This window comes from Schistocerca nitens, chromosome 3 (genome assembly GCF_023898315.1).
Source record: "Schistocerca nitens isolate TAMUIC-IGC-003100 chromosome 3, iqSchNite1.1, whole genome shotgun sequence".
Lineage (NCBI taxonomy): Eukaryota > Metazoa > Arthropoda > Insecta > Orthoptera > Acrididae > Schistocerca > Schistocerca nitens.
In genome coordinates, this window is record NC_064616.1 from 292739963 (window position 1) to 292760764 (window position 20802).

Consider the following 20802-nt stretch of genomic DNA (forward strand, 5'->3'; position numbering starts at 1 on the left):
GTTTATACGCTTCAGTCGATTAATACACCTATCGACTTTTACGAACGTTCGAGATTCTAAACTGTCGTCAGCTAGTGGTTTGTTTTGACACGTGCGATTCCGAAAACAGCTCAGTGTGGCAGCGTATATGTATTTCGCCAAAATAAAAGAGCTGGATACTAATAGAAATATTCCTGACCGTGGCCTTGAAAACACCACGTAAAAAAGTGAAGTCTTCTTATGTCCCGACCAGATTAGATTGTGTGATTGTTGTATTGAATGCTTACGCCGAAAATAATATTTATTTATTATCAACATTTTAGTATGATTTCATACAATTGGTCTTGTCAGTACATATTAGATTGTAGCAGCATACTCTTGCTGACTTTTTTTTCTTAATTTATATAGCTGAAAGAGAACTCGTGCAAGTTTGTTAGCTAAGTTATTTATATGTGCACCCCAAGATAGTCTTTTATCAACCATAATTCCAAGTAATTTTACACTCGGACCGCAGAGACAGGTACCTTAGTGTCCAGTAATGACTGATGTGTAGAATGATTGAATTTCGAACTTAAAAAGAAAAATATGAGGCATTGTTGAAGAAAAATCGTCAACCGGAGATGAAATACGAGAAGAAGTGGATTTCTCAATGTAATCTTAACCAAAGGTTAGTGTCTAGTACTGATTGACGTATGAAATGATTGAATGCAGTGTCAAAGCATTTCATGGTGGTATGATAGTGTCAAAGCATTCCATGGTGGTAAGGTTTCCTCTCATTAGTCTCTCGAATGCTGAACACATAATTAGAGAGGAGCAAACGAAAAACAACGCACAGGACACAAACACAGTACAATACACGATTTAAACGCAAGGAACGCAAAACTCATTTAAACGAATTGCGCAGAGCACAGCGCTAACCTGTCACAATCTCTCGAAAGTTCACAAAGGTCGAATAGTCGATATACGGTTTCCATCGTTTTCGATGTAGCGTGTATACGTCATAATGACGTTACATCGTATCCAAGTCCGGTGAACTTAGCATTCTCCTGTGTGGGTTCTCATAGAAACGAAACAACATTGTGCTGTTATCTGTCATCAATTAGACAAAGTCGTTGCATCAACTTGTGTACATCGGGGTTATCATTGCTTTACTGTACTTTGTTTGAAAAATTCAAATTTGAGTGTTACCGTTGTCTTTCCCCATATCCTTCAAACGCTGTGATGTGACTGCAAATACTATTTGCAGAGGAAGACTTAAATTATTCACGTTGATACTGTTCGAGCTGCATAGCGAACAGTGTCATCTGTTAGCAGCTTTTTGAACTATTTCGAAAATTTTCTATAAATTTCACAATAAACGTACCTTTCGTTGCAGTCGTCCATCGATATTATTTTTTGACATATTTATTTTTGAAACAGTGACTCATTCACTGGACTCCCTGTATATCAACGCGCCATCTATGCCAGGAGCGACTTCCTGTCCCTCTGACAAAATTGTTTGAGGTGTTAAGTTAAATGTGGCTTCGCCTTCTAGACTAATGCGTGCCATTATTAATTAATGATGCAAATATGTTGCACGTCCTCCACAATAGCGTCAATAAAAGATTAATTTGTAGGATAGTGGGAAAGTGCTGTTGGTCTACAAAGGAGATTGCTGACAAATCACTTGCAGGTCCAATTTTAGAATACTGCTCAGTTGTGCGAGACCCATAACAAGCAGGACTAACTGCGGATATTGAACATCTATGAAAAAGACAATGCGATTGGTCACGAGTTAGTTTGACCCATAGAAGAGTGCCACAGATATGTTAAATCACCTGAATTGGCAGATGGTCGCGAAAGCCTGCTAAACGAATTTGGCTGTTTCCACATTTTTGTTTAGAACAAGTACTACCTTTATTGACATTACCACACACCTGTCAGCCTGTTTATAACGATATGCCAATCTGGAAAATAAACTATGAACCATGTAGTTGGTTTTGTGTTCAATGTTATTGCGCGTCGTTTTGCTGTTTCACTTGATAATTAATCTAAAAAGATTATGAAACAATCAGAAAACTGCTTTGTCGAGTGCAGAGCACTCTGTCGAGTTAACGTTTCTCTTTGCAGTAACATACGTTGACCACACATGTAACTGCATGCTTGACAAGCTTGCTTGCTCAAGCGTGCTTGAGCAAGCATACACAGATTTCTGGCTCTTACATGTGGTTCAAGCATGCTTATATAAACATTAGTTTATTCACAAGAAAATGCCGAGCTAAGTCGACGATGAGCTGGCTTTGGCAACCTTTTTGCTCGTGTTAAAAGAAAGGGGAGAAAACGATATTTGTGGACTAGAGTGGTTAAAGAAACGAAAACATCATTCCTGTATTAACTATTCGTGATAGACACACTACAGAAACTACTTCACAGAACTGTTGATTTTCTTCTTTCTCCATGTACGAGTGATATTGTATTCTGTGACCTGACCTACAATACAGTACAACATTTGTACAGAACGTTATTTAACAGGACCAAATAAAGATTAAATCAAAGCAGATCACCGGCAAACGCTTGCACAAGCCTCCCTATTCTTGGTACACATGCTCAAGCATACACACGCTTGAACGCTTGCACAAGCATGCATATTCGAAATTCGATCAAGCATCAAGAAGGTTGTACAGTACTGATGCTTGTGCAAATATATCTCAATCACTATCAAGCATGCTTAGGCAAGCACGCTTGCACAAGTGTGTTGTCAAGCGTGCTGTTACATGTGGGGTTGCTGTTGGCTACCTAGTGACGTCATGCCAGGCTAGATGGGGCCAACGAAATACTGTACTTGGCCGCGGTCTCATCAGTAGACAGGATGGTGGGAAACCAAGCAAAAACCTAAGAAACACCTTGTCTTGCCGTACAGCCACAACAATGCGTGAAGCCGAGTGCTTCAAGTTTGTGATTTTGTGCCGCTGTAATGCTCTGCGCCTTAATTCTTGCTGAGTGTTGTTTATTGGAGTTTACGTTACTGCTATTTTAGGTTCTTGGTACCTGTCATTGTGCTTCGGATGTAAACGTCCACTGAATCGCTGCAGCGTCTGCACTGTATTCAAAGCTTGCAGTACCATTCTCAGATCCTCGAAACATGGCTGAATATACTTGCGTGGGTTGTTGCGCAACATTCAGTATCAACAGTAACTTGCAAAGACATATTAATACTAAACATCTGAGTAATGGGGCTTTGAAATTTGCGTGTAACATTTGTAATTCTAGTACTTCTAGACATGACAATTTCAGCAGTCACTGTCACCAAAAGGTACGTGAAGATAGCATTTTGTGTCCACTGTGTAAATACAAGTGTGCAGAACTAAATGAGATGCACCAGAATTATTCCGTTTACCACGATAACTCTTGGATTTTCTAATGAAAACGAATTTGAATCTATGTAAGGCTGAAATGACAGTTAGATGTTATGAGAAGCAGATGTACCAGTATAAATGAAAGCGGGAAGTACGCATTGTCAGTAGCTAAGCAGTATCAACAGAATGGGTCGGTGTGGATTAATCACTGGATGTCACCTGAGTAACAAATCCATCGGGCACATTTCAACCCTTCTAAAGCTGTTGTTGTTGTTGTTCTTGGGGGAAAGGACCAAACTACATGGTCATCGGTCTCATCGGATTAGGGAAGGACGGGGAAGGAATTCGGCCATGCCCTTTCAAAGGAACCATCCCGCCATTTGCCTGGAGTGATTTAGGGAAATCACAGAAAACCTAAATCAGGATGGCCGAACGCGGGATTAAACCGTCGTCCTCCCGAATGTGAGTTCGGTGTTTATAATTCTGTCCAAGTCGAATGCTGATGACGAATAGAATAGAATCTTTATTTGCCTTTCGATATATTTTCCATACAAATAGTTTCATTGGTGTGTTTAATACATAAAACAATAAAATATAGTTACATAAATATGCATGTGCAGTACAAGTAGATATATATGCTAAAATGATGGTGATACTATACATTGTTAATATAGTAGTAATAACTAGGAATAATACATTATATTGATCACATATATGATTGTATCATTATGCAATTATGTTTTAATTTATGTACTATGTAGAAAAATGTGTAAACACTTATACATTACTGTCACACACACATATAGGCATACTTGATAATGTAGTTACTGACAGCTTATTTTGTGCCTCCTGTGTGTCACTGTTTAGAAACACATAAATTGAGTAGTATGGCATACATTTGAACCAAACTTCTATCGTATACTTAAAACTGTTCATGGGTAGATCGCTCACTGTCTTTGAGAGATCGTTGCAGAATTTCAAATATAGGTACTTATGGTTCTGATGTGTTAATGTCAGTCTCGAGTATGGAAGACCTAGGTAACTATTACTTCAAGTATTATGGTGATGGACTTGGGATATTAACTTAAAATTGCTTGCGTTTTCTTTAGTTTGTATTAAACAGTTGTGGATATACATACTAATCAGTGTCGTTATCTTGAGTTCTTTAAACAGGGTTTTTACAGCCTTGTGTTGGTGCTAGGCCTAATATACATCTAACTGCTTTCTTCTGGCACTTGAAGATGGTACTGGAACCCACTGAGTTACCCCAAAGTATTAATCCATACTGCAGTTGTGTTTGAAGAAAGCAATGTATGCAGGAATTAATAAACTTTTGCTAATAATATGTCTCAGCTTGTGCTGTAGGAACAGAGTACGAGCAAGTTTGCAACATAGATAATTTGTGAGCTTATCCTATGTACCTTCTTGATCTAAATGCAACCCCAGTAATTTTTCTATCTTAGTTGGATGTATTTAGGATGAAGCAAATTTCTTGAGCTTTTATTGTATTTATAGCTAAAAGACTGGCCCTGTGTCAGTCACTGCTCATTTCAGTTACCACTTTGTGGTATTCTAAGACATCTTTCAGATTTTCTTCATCCATAATTAGTGTCATGTCATCAGCATCCATGACTTTGTCACATGGCATGTATATTGGCAAGTCGCTGATATACACAATGAACAGGAAAGGCCGAATCACTAACCCTTGTGGAACTCCTATCTTTATTTTCATGGGTGTTGACATTTAGTTGTTTACCTTTACTAATTTATCTTGTTGCTCAAGTATGACTGAAATAGTGTAATGGCTTATCTACAATACGTAATGTTCTAGCTTTTTTATCATATATGTCACATGTGACAGAATCAAAAAAAATGCTTAAATCTAACAGTGTTGGGCAAATCAGTTTCTTGTTATTGAATGAAACAACACGTTTACTGTTAACAGTCGCTGTTTATTTATATCCACGAGGTGTTTCAAAGATTTAAATCTCCATTGTCAGGTGGATTTACATGTGTTAGTATGATATATCTGTGTGCTGTGTTACGATTTTGGGGTAGCTTGTGGCACTGTCTCCAGTGATTACATGTTCCTTTCTCTGTGGTAACACATCATGTGTAAACTGACATATTTTGTAATCAAAGATGGTGTCTGGAAACTGCTAGGCGTAAATAACCACCTATTAGTTTCCAGAAACCATGTTTGTTTACAAAATATGACAATTTACATGTGATGTGTTATCACAGAGGAAGGAACCTTTGCCCAAAGCAGACAGTGCCACAAGTTACCCCAAAATCATAACACAACCCACACATGTGTCACACTAACACATGTAAATCTACCAGTTGATGGAGGTTTAAACCTTCGAAAAGGGATTGTGAATATGAATGAACAGTGACTGGTAACAGTGAACTTGTTATTTTACGAGGGTAAGTCAATTATTATCCGCAAAGTAGTTATAAAAATTTATTGTAATCAAATTAGGAAACTTACAAGAACATCATTTTTCGACGTAGTCTCCTTGGGTTTCAACGCACTTAGTCCAACGTTGTACAAGCTTCCTGATGCCCTCATCAAAGAAAGTTCTCGGTTGAGCTGCGAGCTAGGGATGCACGGCTTCTTTCACTGCTTCGTCAGAGGCAAATCGACGGACCCTTAATGCCTGTATGAGTGGACAAAACAAGTGATAGTCAGAAGGGGCAAGATCGGGACTCTATGGAGGATGATCAAGTACTTCAAATTTGAGTTTCTGGACTGTTTCAGCAGTGTGGGTAGCAGTATGCGGACGGGCATTGTCGTGCAACATCACAACACCTTTTTGACACCAATCCTCGGCGTTTGCTTCGTGATTGCAGAAAAGAATACAGAAAAGGAACAGTTCAGAGACGATGACTGAGTGTATCAGCATGATTGTATGATTGTCTACCTCTACGTACATACTCTGCAAGCCACCATATGGTGCATGGCGAAGGGTACGTTGTACCCCTACTATAGTTCGTGTCATGTAGGACAGTGGTCCTATTTTCAGCCGTTCTGCGCATCCCCCGAAATTAACTGCTAGCAGCCAATAAGACTTTTCCCCTTTTTGAGCGGATAGCCACAAGTTACAAAGTAGACTGGGAGACTCTCTCCATCGTGCTGCGCTGTTGCCGTATTTAGCGACAATGCAGTTTCATTCACAGAGCGACCGAATTATTCACTGAGACGTCGATGTTACTTTGGTGTTGATGTGTTGGCAGAAGAGCCAACATCATGTTGCTAGAGGAGGCCGAAATGCACACGTTTAAGCTCACGCAGACTGGCGTGAGGTCTGGAACAATTAAAGGAGTTGAGTCTAATAAATAAAGTATGAAGCTCTTGGAATACTTAACTTTAATCCATAATTGGAGAACATCGCTCTTGTTGATACATTAATTACAATCTCGGTCTGCAATCACTGACAGTGGCGACACGCGGGTCCGACGTATACTAATGGACCGCGGCCGATTTAAAGGCTACCACCTAGCAAGTGTGGTGTCTGGCGGTGACACCACAGGTGTAGTAGAATAGTTGTGAACGTGTATCTGTAAATGTTTTAGTATGATTTCCAAATGAATATGTGAGGTGACAGCAATAAACGTGAAGTTCCTCACAAGTTTGCCTATGGAGTCTTAGCTGAGAGGCTGGATTGGTGATTTCCTGTCAGAAAGATCACAGTATATAGTAATCGACAGAAAATGATAGCGTAAAACAGAAGTGATATCTGGCTTTTGCAAGTAAGTGTTATATGCTCTCCTCTGTTCCTGATCTAATAAACGATCTAGGAGATAATCTAAGCAGCCTCTTAGACTGTTTGCAGATGACGTTGTGACTTACCGTCTTTTTAAGTCATCAGATAATTGAAATAAATTACAAAAAGACTTAGACAAGACGGCTGTGTGGTGAGAAAAGTGGCAGTTGAGTCTAAATAATGAAAAGTCTGAAGTTATCCCCATGAGTACTAAAAGAAATCAACAAAATTCCGGTTTACGAGATAAAACACAAATCTAAAGGCTGTAAATTCAACTAAATACTTAGGGATTACAATTACTAATAACTTAAATTGCAACTATCACATGGATAACGTGGTTTGGAAATCAAAGCAAAGACTCCGATTTATTGGTAGAACACTTAGAAAATGCAACAGCTCTATTAAAGAGACCACTTACACCACGCTTTTCCGCCCTTTTCTGGAGTATTGCTATCCGGTGTGCGATCCACGGCAGGTAGGATTGATCGAAAAAGTTAAAAGAAGGGCAGCTCGTTTTGTACTATCGTGGAATAGGGGAGAGACTACTGCGAATATGATACACTAACTGGTGTGGCTGTCATCAAAACAAAGGCGTCTTTCATTGTGGCAGGATCTTCTCATGACATTGCAATCTCCAACTTTCTCTTCAGAGTGTGAAAATACTTTACCTACATAGAAGGAATGCTCACAATAATAAAATAAGAGAAATTAGAGCTCACACGGAAAGATTAAAGTGTACGTGTTTCCCGTACAACATTCGAGAGTGGAACAATAGAAAAATAGTTTGAAAGGTGGTCCTATAAACGCTCTCCCAGGCAGTTATCTGTGAATTGCTTAGTAGTCATGTAGATGCAGATGTAGATGCTTCACAAGCAGTCGAGGAGGTCTATGTCCCGCGTTTATAACTGTTTGAAATGTGAACCTGAGACCGGTACATCTATTTTTGACATTCTGAAGACTCAAGAAGGAACTGCAGAAGCACCTATCGGGAAAAGAACTCTACCTAGAGTGTCGCCAGACAGCATCGAAATCGCCAGAAGCCTGTAACACAAATAGTTGGTTTTGACAACGATTTTTTTAAAGCTTTCTGTGTCTGAAATGTATACAAGGAGGAAATACCTAACATCACGAAAACTTGTTACAATTATGCCTGAGCAAACTGGCCTCAAAGGTAGCACTTCGTCAATGCAAAGAATTTTGAAAGACATTGGTTTCAAATACGTTAAGAAAATAGTTTTTATTTGAATGAAGTGACATAGAAGCTGCACGAATCATATCCCTTATAAAGATGCACTACACAAGATGACGTGGTAGTTCTACAATGTTATCTTGATGAAACATGGGTCTATGAAGACCAGATGGAAATTGAGTTATGGTACTGTCGATTTTAAAGTACACATAGGGAATGGTTCTCGCCTAGTTATTCTGCATGCTAGCTCTTCTTCTGATTTGGTTCCTGAGAGTAAACTCGTATTTAGGTGTAATAAAAACCATAGTGACTACCATTCAAATATGAATGCTGTCACTTTCAAGAAGTGGTTCACTGAGCAATTCTTGCCATACCTTGCTTCGAAGTAGGTCGTTGTAACTACCAAGCCAGTTATGGTACAGAGAAATGACCAAGTACGAGCACCAGGCAAGGGGACATTGTGCTCTGGCTGAAAAATAAAAATACTCCATACAATATAAGCCAGACTAGTGCTGAACTCCTGCAGCTCATTAATTTGTAAAACTCACGCAACAGAATGTACAAACTTGACTTTCTTGCATGTGAATGTGGTCACAGAGTTTTGCGTTTATCCACAAATCACTGTCAATATAATCCAATAGAATTAATTTGTGCACAGGTTACAAGCTATGTGGAAAAAAAAAACAATTAAGATAACAGACACTGAAACGCTTGTGCCCCTTCAGTGTGGGCACGCTGAAAAGTTTCCGAAATAAGACTGTGAGAGGGAGGTGAAGCCTTGAACCGATCATCCAAAATTTACAGTAGCATGGTTCGGACATGGGCTCGAATGGTAGGTGGTGTTACGACGTAGACTTCGAAACAAAGTAGAGTAATGATCTTTCTTGGTTTTAAAGGCCCATGGTTTGAAAATGTTTTCGTCAGCATATAAATTATTGATTAGGAAAATTATTGATTAGGAATACTTATCCTATGATGTATTCAGACTACAATGTTCAACACATTGCTCAAGGAGACATTAAGCTTTTCTTTAATTACTCGAGAGAATGCAGCCGGATACATTCGTCATAAACTCCAATATTTCGACACATAAACCCCAGTCATTTTCAAGGCACGAATTTTAAAACGCCTTAAAATGAAAGGGAGGGTTACCTGTTGAGATATCGGTGGTTTTCTGCGTTATCGGTCAGCATTCCGTCGAGTTATTTACGAAAGGTGGTTAACTGTTAGCTTGTTCAATGGGTCATAAATGCGTTCTCCCACTCTAATGTCGAACAAATTAGTTTAAACTCTTAATGCCCATTGACACAGAAAAATATGATAACATACTGATAATTTTTACGATAGTCTTTTGCACTAGTCTTTGCTACAAGTAATTCTTTTTTCCACGTACATTTACATTGAGCTGCAGTAAGACACATCTACATACGCGCATTATACACACACGAAGCACATTAACGAATTAGTTGTGCTCTACTGTATTTATCTACTTTAGAATTAATAGTGAAGATGTAACTCTTCAGGCTTTCCCGGCGATCTAATGACATCTTGGGTTGTCGGGTGTTCTGCCGGATATCAGCGTCGTACTTGCACGATATTTCGGTCACGTAGCTCGTAACCTTCATCAGGTGCGACCTGAGACTGCTCCTTGAGTGGACCTGGTCCAGTATTTATGCCTATGGCCTTCCCCCTCCACCAACGGCTGCAGGCGCTTCCTCTGTGGTCTGCGCCCATTCCTTGCGACCTGCTGGAGCGTTGCTGCTCCGTTGGGCGCGGACCACAGAGGAAGCGCCTGCAGCCGTTGGTGCAGAGGGAAGGCCATAGGCATAAATACTGGACCAGGTCCACTCAAGGAGCAGTCTCAGGTCGCACCTGATGAAGGTTACGAGCTACGTGACCGAAATATCGTGCAAGTATGACGCTGATATCCGGCAGAACACCCGACAACCCAAGATGTCAATAGTGAAGATGTTTATTACATACTACTACTCCTGGTTCAGACAAAACCGTAAATAACTTTTACAGAGACAACAGTTGTACCATTCAGTTCTGAATTTCTTCATACGTTTCTCGTTAAAATGCAGGACTCAGGCCGTCTTGCAAGCTGGTAATAGTCTTCTAACTTTACTACTTACTATCAGTGGTGGCTGCAGACATGCTTTTGGGTATTATAGCCAGCCGTTGTGGCCGAGAGGTTCAGGCGTTTCAGTCTGGAACCGCGCTGCTGCGACGGTCGTAGGTTCGAATCCTGCCTCGGGCATGGATGTGTGTGATGCCCTTAGGTTAGTTAGGTTTAAGTAGTTCTAAGTCTAGGGGACTGATGACCTCAGATGTTAAGTCCCATAGTGCTCAGAGCCATTTGATCCATTTTTGGGTATTATAAGCACCAAATAACAAAGCACATGGCGAAAAGGAAACCCAACAGTTATGTTAGCCGCCGTAATTGTCGTCCACAGAGCGATATGTAAACGGGGAACAAAACAGAAGGCGCGACCAACACTTTCTGTGGTTGATTATTGCTATGGTAGCTCTCGTGTAAGCAATGAACAATCAATCTCTTTCTTGCTCTGATCCGGGTAGAGTTCTGGGATCTTTCCACTGTCGCTTCTGCAATTAAGTAATACTATATTAATATTCTCTTTCTCCAGTCTGCTATGACAAATACTACTCCTGCAATTAATGGAGCTTAACTAACAAGGGAACCTCCCCATCGCACCCCCCTCAGATTTAGTTATAAGTTGGCACAGTGGATAGACCTTGAAAAACTGAACACAGATCAATCGAGAAAACAGGAAGAAGTTGTGTTGAACTATGAAAAAATTAAGCAAAATATACAAACTGAGTAGTCCTGGGCAAGATATGCAACACAATAGGTGTTCAGCAGCGCCCTGGTCCCGTGGTTAGCGTGAGCAGTTCCGGACCGAGAGGTCCTTGGTTCAAGTATTTCCTCAAGTGAAAATTTTACTTTATTTATTTTCGCAAAGTTATGATCTGTCCGTTCGTTCATTGACGTCTCTGTTCACTGTAATAAGTTTAGTGTCTGTGTTATGAGATCGCACCGCAAAACCGTGCGATTAGTAGACGAAAGGAAGTGCCTCTCCAATGGGAACCAAAAACATTTGATCGCAAGGTCATAGGTCAACCGATTCCTCCACAGGAAAACACGTCTGATATATTCTATACGACGCTGATGACGGCATGTGCGTCACATGGCAGCTATATGTTGTCGACCCACATAACTTGTACACTTGGCGAATGGGTAAAAAGATTCTTCCACCTTGCCCGATTTAGGTTTTCTTGTGGATGTGATAATCACTCCCAAAAAAGTGATCGCATCGGACGGACAGATAATAATTGGCTGAAAATAAAAGATTAAATTTTTACTCGAAGGAATCCTAAAACCACGGACCTCTCGTGCCGCAATTGCTCACGCTAACCACGAGACCACGGCGCTGCCGAGATTTCTCTGTCCTTGATGTTGCATATCTTGCGCATGGACTACTCAGTTTGCATATTTTGCTTATTTTTTTTCATAGTTCCACACAACTTCTTCCTGCCAGATTGTCTCCGTCCTGCAGTACACTTGTCGAGGAGCTGTTCCCCTGGAAGACGACGGATTTTCGCCCTCTCGTCGTCATAATGAAGGAGGTATAGGGATTGATTTGTGTTCAGTTTTTCAAGGCCTATCCCCTGTGCCAACTTATAACTAAATCTGAGGGGGGTGCGATGGGGAGGTTCCCTTGTAAGTAGGTAAGTGCGACACCTGCGAAACACAAGGTTTCAGTTTTGAGCCCCAGTCCAGCATGCAGATTTAAACGACCATAAATATCTGGAGCTGCCATTAATTGTTCTGAAAGCAAAGGTTACGATTTCGATGATAGAAATGAAATATACACAGAATATGGTTAAGCCTTTAACTGATCGTTGGCGCCCACGTACATCGACATCACACGCAGTTCGCCGGCCACCGTCACGTACAGCGCGTACGCCTTCGGACTCGAGAAGCCGCCTGGGTATCGAGGTCCTGACAGCTGTGAGCAGACAACCCATGTTACAAGCACGTCTGAACTCCGCAAGTTACCGTACGGTCTACATCAGTCTACATACAGCATCAGCCTCCCCCAACCCTCTCCCCTAGCCTTTTCCATTCACAGAGTTAGACTGTCTACACCCCTCTGTATGGTTCCGAATTGAGATTGTGCCGTCTACGTACAGTGATCAGCCAGAACATTACGACCACCTACGTAATAGCCGGTATGTCCATCCTTGGCACGGATAACAGCGTTGACGCGTCGTGGCACGGAAGCAATGACATGACGCCTTGGTAGGTCGCTGGAGGGAGTTGGTACCACATCTACATACAAGTAACCCGATTCCTGTAAATTCTGGGGAATGGGCGATGAGCCCTGACGCTACGTTCAACCACATCCCAGATGTGTTCGATCGGGTTCAGAACTGGCGAGTTGGAGGGCCAGCACATCAATTGGAACTCGCTACTGTGTTACTAGAACCACTTGATCATACTTATGGCCTTGTGAAATCTTGTTGAAAAATACCACTGCTGTTGGGAAACACGATCGTCATGAAGGGATGTACGTCATCTGCAACCAGTGGCCGGCCGGGGTGTCCGAGCGATTCTAGACGCTACAGTCTGGAACCGCGCGACCGCTAGGGTCTCAGGTTCGAATCCTGTCTCGAGCGTGGATGTGTGTGATGTCCTTAGGTTAGGTAGGTTTAAGTAGTTCTAAGTTCTAGAGGACTTAGGACCTTAGAAGTTAAGTCCCATAGTGCTCAGAGCCATTTGAACCATTTTTGCAACCAGTGTACGATACTGCTTGGGTGTCATGGTGCCTTTCACGACCTCCACTCGGCCCATGGATACCCACGCGAATGTTCCCCAAAGCATAATGGAGCCACTGCCAGATTGTCTCCATCCTGCAGTACACTTGTCGAGGAGCTGTTCCCCTGGAAGACGACGGATTTTCGCCCTCTCGTCGGCATAATGAAGGAGGTATAGGGATTCATCAGACCATGCAACGCTCTGCCACTGCGCCAACGTCCAGTGCCGGTAGTCACGTGGCCATTTCAAGCACAGTTGCCGATGACATGGTGTTAACAATGCATATAAATGGATCATCGACTGCGGAGGCCCATTGTTAGGAGTGTTTGGTTCACTGTGTGTTCAGATACACTTGTACTCTACCCGGTACTAAAGTATAATGTTAGGTCTGCCACAGTTCGTCGCCTGTCCTGTTTTACCAGTCTGCCCAACCTACGACGTCCGACAACTGTACATGAGCGGTGGCCGCCCAACCTCACAACGTCTGGACTAGGTTTCGCCATGTGTTGAAGAGTCTCACCGCCTTGGAAGAACAAACTATGCAAAACTATTCCACCTGGTGTGCAAGATGCATTAAGATAGACGAATTACGCATAGACTTTAAGAATAACATAGTAACCTAAATTCCAGGCCCGCCCGGTTATCCGTGCAGTCTAACACACTGCTTTCCTGGCGGGAAGGCGTGCCTCTCCCCGGCACGAATCCGCCCAGCGGATTAGTGTCGGGGTCCGATGTGCCGGCCAGTCTGTGGATGATTTTTAAGGTGCGGTTTTCCATCTGCGTCGGCGAATGCGGGCTGGTTCCCCTCATTCCGCCTCAGTTACACTATGTCGGCGACTGCTGCGTGAACACTGTCTCCACGTACGCGTACACCATAATTACTCTACCACGCAAACATTGGGGTTACACTCGTCTGGTGTGAGACGTTCCTGGGGGGGTCCACTAGGGGCCGAACCGCACAATAACCCTGGGTTCAGTGTGGGGCGGTGGTGGGGTGAGTGGACCTCTGTAGCCTGTTGTGAGGTTGTGTACCACTGAGGCTTACGGCGGGGACCAAGCCTCTCCGTCGTTTCTAGGTCCCCACTTCAATACAATACAATACTATCTAAATTTCAAAAATGGCAGGTCATGACAGGTTTGAATACTACCGAACCATCTATACCTACATATCATTTTCCGAACGAGTGAGTTAGTATTACATTTTCCCAAATTGTTGTTTGTGAGATCCAGAAAATTATCAATAGATCCGTAAATAATAGTTTACGTGAGAAACGGTGCATAGCTCTTCTAATCCATTCAGCATTTTCTGTACATCGTTTGCTTTTCGATAGGCATCACGCTTTTTTTTGTTTTTTAGTTAGCTAAGCACTTACAAATTTGCGCCGATGCATTTCTTCAAGAACGCAGGATGTTGTTTGTACGTACTTCTCCGCTTCAGATTTGGAATTGTCACTCTGTCTGGCACATTCATCGACCCATAAAAAAGCAAGCAAATAACGAAAGATAAAGAAAGTTGTTTCAGAAATTTTCATAATTTCTCAAACAAGGCGTACATGTACATAAATTATTGTTCGTCGCACTTACTAGATGCAACATGTTCCGCTTCCTAACGCACTTTTCAAAATCGCAGAATACATTCGACTGTCCGCTTCGACTGCCTGTAGAATCTCCGATCTGAAAATGAAAGAAAAAATGGGATGCAGAAGTCACTTTCACATTCTCACAGAGCATCAAGGTAAGGTAATGTAAAAGCGCGTTGGTCTCTCACGTCGTGTTTCAACTCACCTAGATCGGCACCTAATTATAATGTCCAAGGCAAATTAATATTTGTGGAGTGATTAAAAAACGACCGTTTTCTTGCCACTCGTTTACAAATTGGGACTTCTGAAGCGTGAAAGAGACGTTTGGGTTTAATTTCTCCTTTTACTGCGAGAAACTACGTACAAGACTCTCGCAAGAATAAACCAAACACTACTGTTCGTGAATAATTCAAGTATACTGAAGCTAAGTTGACTATCGACGTGACAGTTATATAGAGCTACAGAGCTATAGAAGATGCACGGGCTAAACAGAGATTCGGAACTGCCTCATTACGGGCATGTTGTGCGTAAACATTACCTTAAAGGGCAGTTGAGAGTCGGTGAAAATGGCTCTGAGCACTATGGGACTCAACTGCTGAGGTCATTAGTCCCCTAGAACTTAGAACTAGTTAAACCTAACTAACCTAAGGACATCACAAACATCCATGCCCGAGGCAGGATTCGAACCTGCGACCGTAGCGGCCTTGCGGTTCCAGACTGCAGCGCCCTTAACCGCACGGCCACTTCGACCGGCTAGAGTCGGTGAACTTTATATATTGTTATCATTATGAAAATAATTTATTGACTCACCACTGCCTGACATTCTGCATAGGATGTGCCATTCAAGTAGCCCTGGCGCACTTTTTGAGTTCATCGTATGCATCTGGTACCTGTAATTAAAAAGTAATTAAAATACAGCTGTAGTTCTTCTCCGAGAAACATGGGAAAACATAACTATTTATCTTATTTGTAAGGAAATATGATTTGTCTATTTCGCCTCAAGTAAAAGAAAGCGAAACAAAATGATAAATTTATGAAACATATATTTGAAACCGGAGTGGGTCATATGGCCTCGACCGCGCGGGGTAGCCGCGGCTCCCCCCGTAGGAGGTTCGAGTCCTCCCTCGGGCATCGGTGTGTGAGTTGTTCTTGGCGTAAGATAGTTTAAATTAGATTAAGTAATGTGTACGCCTAGGGACCGATGACCTCAGCAGTTTTATTCCATAGGAACTTACCACAAATTTCAAAAAAATTCATATGGCCTCAAATTTCCGTGAAAGGGAAGACGAGCAAGAAGAAGTTTGATTCAGCTTCAGCAAAGGATGTCGCGAGCACTGAACGGAGTAGCTGGAAGGAAGCTTAATAAGAGTCAGTAGAAATGGTTTTTCTGCTAGATCAATGTATGTAACATGAGTCTGCTGGTTGAATGTTCGCCTATTAGAAGGTCGGTGTCGTCCTATAGCAGAATGAAACCAATGCCGGAAGGTACGCTTCGTCCGCAATTTTAATCTGTGGGGACCTCAGGGGAACTGGAAGAAGAACTTTTCTGTTGATACATCTTTTTATGTTGACGCCCAACTGTCATGGAGACAGCTGCTGTAACAGATGGACTGTTCTCCACCCATGGAGTTCATTAACACGAAATTTTTTGTCTTAACTGTCAGGATACAAAAGTGATGCACCGTTTCAGTGCCATATTTATACATCAGATTGAGAAAACAAGATGATATGAGACAAATTTCATGGTGATTGTTAGGTTATTAGATATGACATATTAGTAGATAATGTAGTTTAGGAACATTTGCGCAACAGGGAACCAGTGACACACAAGGCAGCTAACTGGACCAATTCATCCATTCTTGCCCTGGGCATATTCATTTGAGTCTGCCGATACCAGGACGCATAAGAAGTAGAAAGTGCAATGAATAATTAGATATTACATGTAGATTAAATTTATTTCATATAAACGTTTGTGATATATCACGCAACAATTTAATAATTTATATAGCATATTCTAGAAATAAAATATACTATTATACCTCTCTTTTTTCTGTCGAAGAAAACACACTTTTCCACAACCACTAGAAGAGCAACATTTGCGTATGATCACAAATAAATAAAAACTAAGTAAATAAATGTTCGTTAACACACTAAGGAGAGAATACTATTTATAGTTTGTAATATTATCTCTTAGAAGGCAGAATGTTGTTTTTTTTTTGTTTTGTTAGAAAGCTGTCACATTTTCCGTATCTGTCAACCTGTATACACTACCTGCCTCATCCTGGCGTAGCACGCGAAGCAGCCGTAGCACGCGTCATTGGTCGTGGATTCTGTGCACAGCGGCTGCACTAGGTCATCGAACAGCAGGCTGCCAACACACAGGCAAAGCGTCACTTTGTTAGCCACTTTCTTAAGAGTGCAGTAAAAACAGTGCGAATTCCCACACGTGACAGGCCTGTAGAGGTGAAGCTACCCTAGTATCCACAAACTAGGGAAAATTATTTTACTAATCATTCACTATCACCAAGACGGTAAAGCAGGTTACATATGGCACTTCAATTCGATAACAATCTTCTACATAAACAATACATAAGTACAGATGAACGTAGCGAAAATACCTACAGAACTTTACGTTACTGTAATCTGCCGCTCTATGTAAAGCCGGCGCCAGAACCTAAAACCTTTCGCTCTAATAAAGTTAAAAAAACCACACTAATTCAAACACAAATAACCAATAAAAGAAAATTCAAAACAATGAAACTAATAACCTTCAAAGTCATAATTAAAAGAATAATCTTTTAGGCCTTAGTAAAACTTTATACGCGGCATTCGGCGATCGCAGAGCAAGTGCCCACCAAATTCTGAATAGGCGAGGTATTTACGGAGGTGTCGATGAGTACTCGCCAGATTTATGCATAATGTCTAATGAAGATTTTACTACCTGCTTTATGAAGTGCAATCAATGATCAATAAGAAAAATATAAAGTCGAGAAGATAGGTAGCTGTTACAAGCTATGGTACCTATTACAAGCTTTGAAGGCGTGATAGCGCTTTGGGAATAAAAAAATATCGCAAAGAAAATAGGAATTTATTGAAGTCGTTGGTTATAAACACTAGGAGTCTACAGCAGCCATAAAATCTTTGTAGTCAGGACAAAACTGTAGAAGATATAGACCTTTACGTAAGAAATTCGATGCGCTCAATATCGCAGAAATCATTGCCCTTAGTGAAACTGTACAAGGACCATGGAAAATGCTGTTCTCTTTTACTTCAGGCCATTAGTTTGGTCAGAATAACCTTTTTTTTAACTTTTCTGGAAATTATTTAGATTGAAGAAGGGGTGCCGACAGTACTTTTTCCACGATCCATGTCTGACAGGGAGAACCGTTCACCACACACTGTACAGTGGATTGTGCAGTATATGTATCCCGACATAGAAACATGTAAGTGATAAAATGAATCATTCAAATCAGAAGAGTATGAATGATAAGTTCAAAATCAAAGAATTTACCAATGGAAGAAAATAACAGCCCCGAAATACAAATTAACGTAAATTTGAAGGCATAATTTGTTACATAAATGTTTTGATTACATCCTCACAAGAGTGAATACAATAACGAATGGTTGCTCACCCGGAATGCTTGTGAGCAGAGGCGACAGGTGGACAACATTCACGGACATGTATAAACTATTATTCGTCCAGTCTGATATGGCACCAAAGTCCAACACAATGGGAGAATGGCGAGCACATAACGTGAGTAGAGGATGAAGGCAGTTTCTAGAACAGTTCTAGGTCCCCAGTACAGATTACAATACTTATCACAGATCATTTTCAATTCCATATGTGGTAAAAAGAGGTGAAGGAATAGAGAAGCATAAAATCAGTGATGCATTGATGCCTAATTATAAGGATAAGAGTCATATTGTAATGACATAAAGCAAAACTGGCCACTTTACCTTGGAGTTTTGTTTCTCTTCAAGAGACTAAGACTGTAAAGAGTGCAGTAAATATTACATGCTTCAAAGGCCTGGTCGGAAGGGGAAAGAAGACAGTGTGTGTGTGCAGCAGAAGAGGTCAGAGACAAAATATTTTGTAACAGAGGCATTAATGCTGTGATGCTGCCAGAATGTAGGATGCACGCTGACTTCATTCCCTTGTAGAGGGCTGCCTGTGAAGTTTCTCTGGGAAGGACAGCAGGTGCAGCCTTCTTGGCACATCTGACTCACATCTGAGTGCAAGGCTCATATCTACAAAATCCAGATGCAGTGAGATAGACTGCAAAATTTTACTTCCAACTAAACTACTGCTGTACTGTAAATACATGTATATTCAGTACAGAAAGTAGAGTAAGAAGAGTCCTTTGCTAATGGAGACTGATTCAGACTAAACAGCACTTTTCATATAACAAAAATACTTGAACACATGACCATTAGTAACATAGAGAGATTTTCACTAACAGCTGCTTGAGACATGAGGCAACTGGCTAAACTTCCACAAAGTGTACCTGACCCAGCACTGTACTAATAAGAGAAAGACACGAAACATCAACACAAATACTGATGCATTACCTATGTTTGAATCGATTTCTCTACTCAATAACTGAGACACATTCGTGGAAAGTTGATGCAGACAAAAGGTCATCATTTTTAAGTATTACAAGTACATTATGTTCAACATAGTACAAGATATAAAAGGTTGATTCAGCCATTTTTAACTGACCTATTTCTACCACCTTGAATGTTTTAAGCAACCCTTGTTGGCTAAATCCGCTATCTTGGAAGAGATATGGCAATGCTGCATGTGAGAATAGAGAGGGAGAGGTGGTAGGAGAGGAGGGGCTGACCTTGAAGGGGGAAGGTGGAGAAGGTGACATGGGGGGGGGGGGGTGGCGGTAGGGATCAGATCCTCGTGACACTGTTGTTGTTGGGTGACCCTGAACTGTCCTGGAAATCACCTTCATCCTTTGCTAATTTGGGTGCTAGGTCAGCAACTACTTGACTTTCAATGCGCACTCAGTCTCATGTGTGACAGCGCCTTAAGCTATACTTAATTTAATGTAAGGCAAGAAAGGGACAGTCCAGAGCCACTGTCAACGATAGACCGTTTCAGGCAACCAGTGTAGCACACTACACTTGGCACTGTTCGACCAGTCTTTTACGTCAGGTGATAGAGTGTATTCAGAATTAAAATATATGCTCAGGTGCACGAAAAATCTTCCCAACCCCTGGAGACATCACGCTAATACATTGTAACACCGCCTCTAGACTTGATAACAGCCTCATTATGACAAAGAGGAGAATCCAAAAGTTTCTTCATGTACGATATATGTTCAGCTGAAGCTGCTCATTGATGATCAGATCACATAGAGCTACCAAACTGCGGAGATGTTGATTGCTACATTTCATCCACCGTTCCCAGTTGTTCTAGACATTTTATATGGGATTAAGATCGGGTGATCTGGCGTGCCAGACGAGGTGTGGTACGGAGCCTGAGTGTTAGACAACCCAGGAATGAGCACGTGCAGCCCTACGAACACAGCTGCTGGCATCTTGGAAGATGGAAGTGTTTCCAGAAAACTCATCATGCAGATACAGAAGAAAGAGCAAAATCGAGAATGTTGAAATAAACACAAGAGACTCTTTTTATGGTCACTATTCACACGCCAAGCTAAATGACTGCGAGTAGTACACCACTCCCTGTAGACGTGGTAGGCAGCCCACGTTGATACACCGACATATCGGCTAGTTTCCATCACTGTGTGTTCATGGGCACGTCTCAACACAACAGCTCCGTTGTGCCATTCTGTCACGCATCCACTTCGACCCATCTTACTGCACTTACTTCCATACAACCGACTGGCATGAATATACCTCACTGCCCTGACTTACTTCAGTGTTTGACGTTACATGACAGCCTGGTGCCAACTGAACGTCATATACAGCTCTCCAAAGCGGCTAGTATGTTCTTCTAAGGGCGTGACTGTTTTTTCTCCTGAGCTTATATCAGGATGGAGCAGTCTTCTTCCACAGTAATAACCACGGATGAAAATAGACGCTAGTAATAGAAACAACACAAAAAAGACTGCCACTCATACATACTATGGTCAGCAAG

General features: G+C 41.5%; 1 long non-coding RNA gene across 1 annotated transcript in view; it reads right to left on the reverse strand.

The window, feature by feature from the left end:
- LOC126248271 (uncharacterized) overlaps positions 1-20802 on the reverse strand; it is a 313391-nt gene that overhangs the window by 143120 nt on the left and 149469 nt on the right. The gene's annotated exons all lie outside the window — the stretch shown is intronic.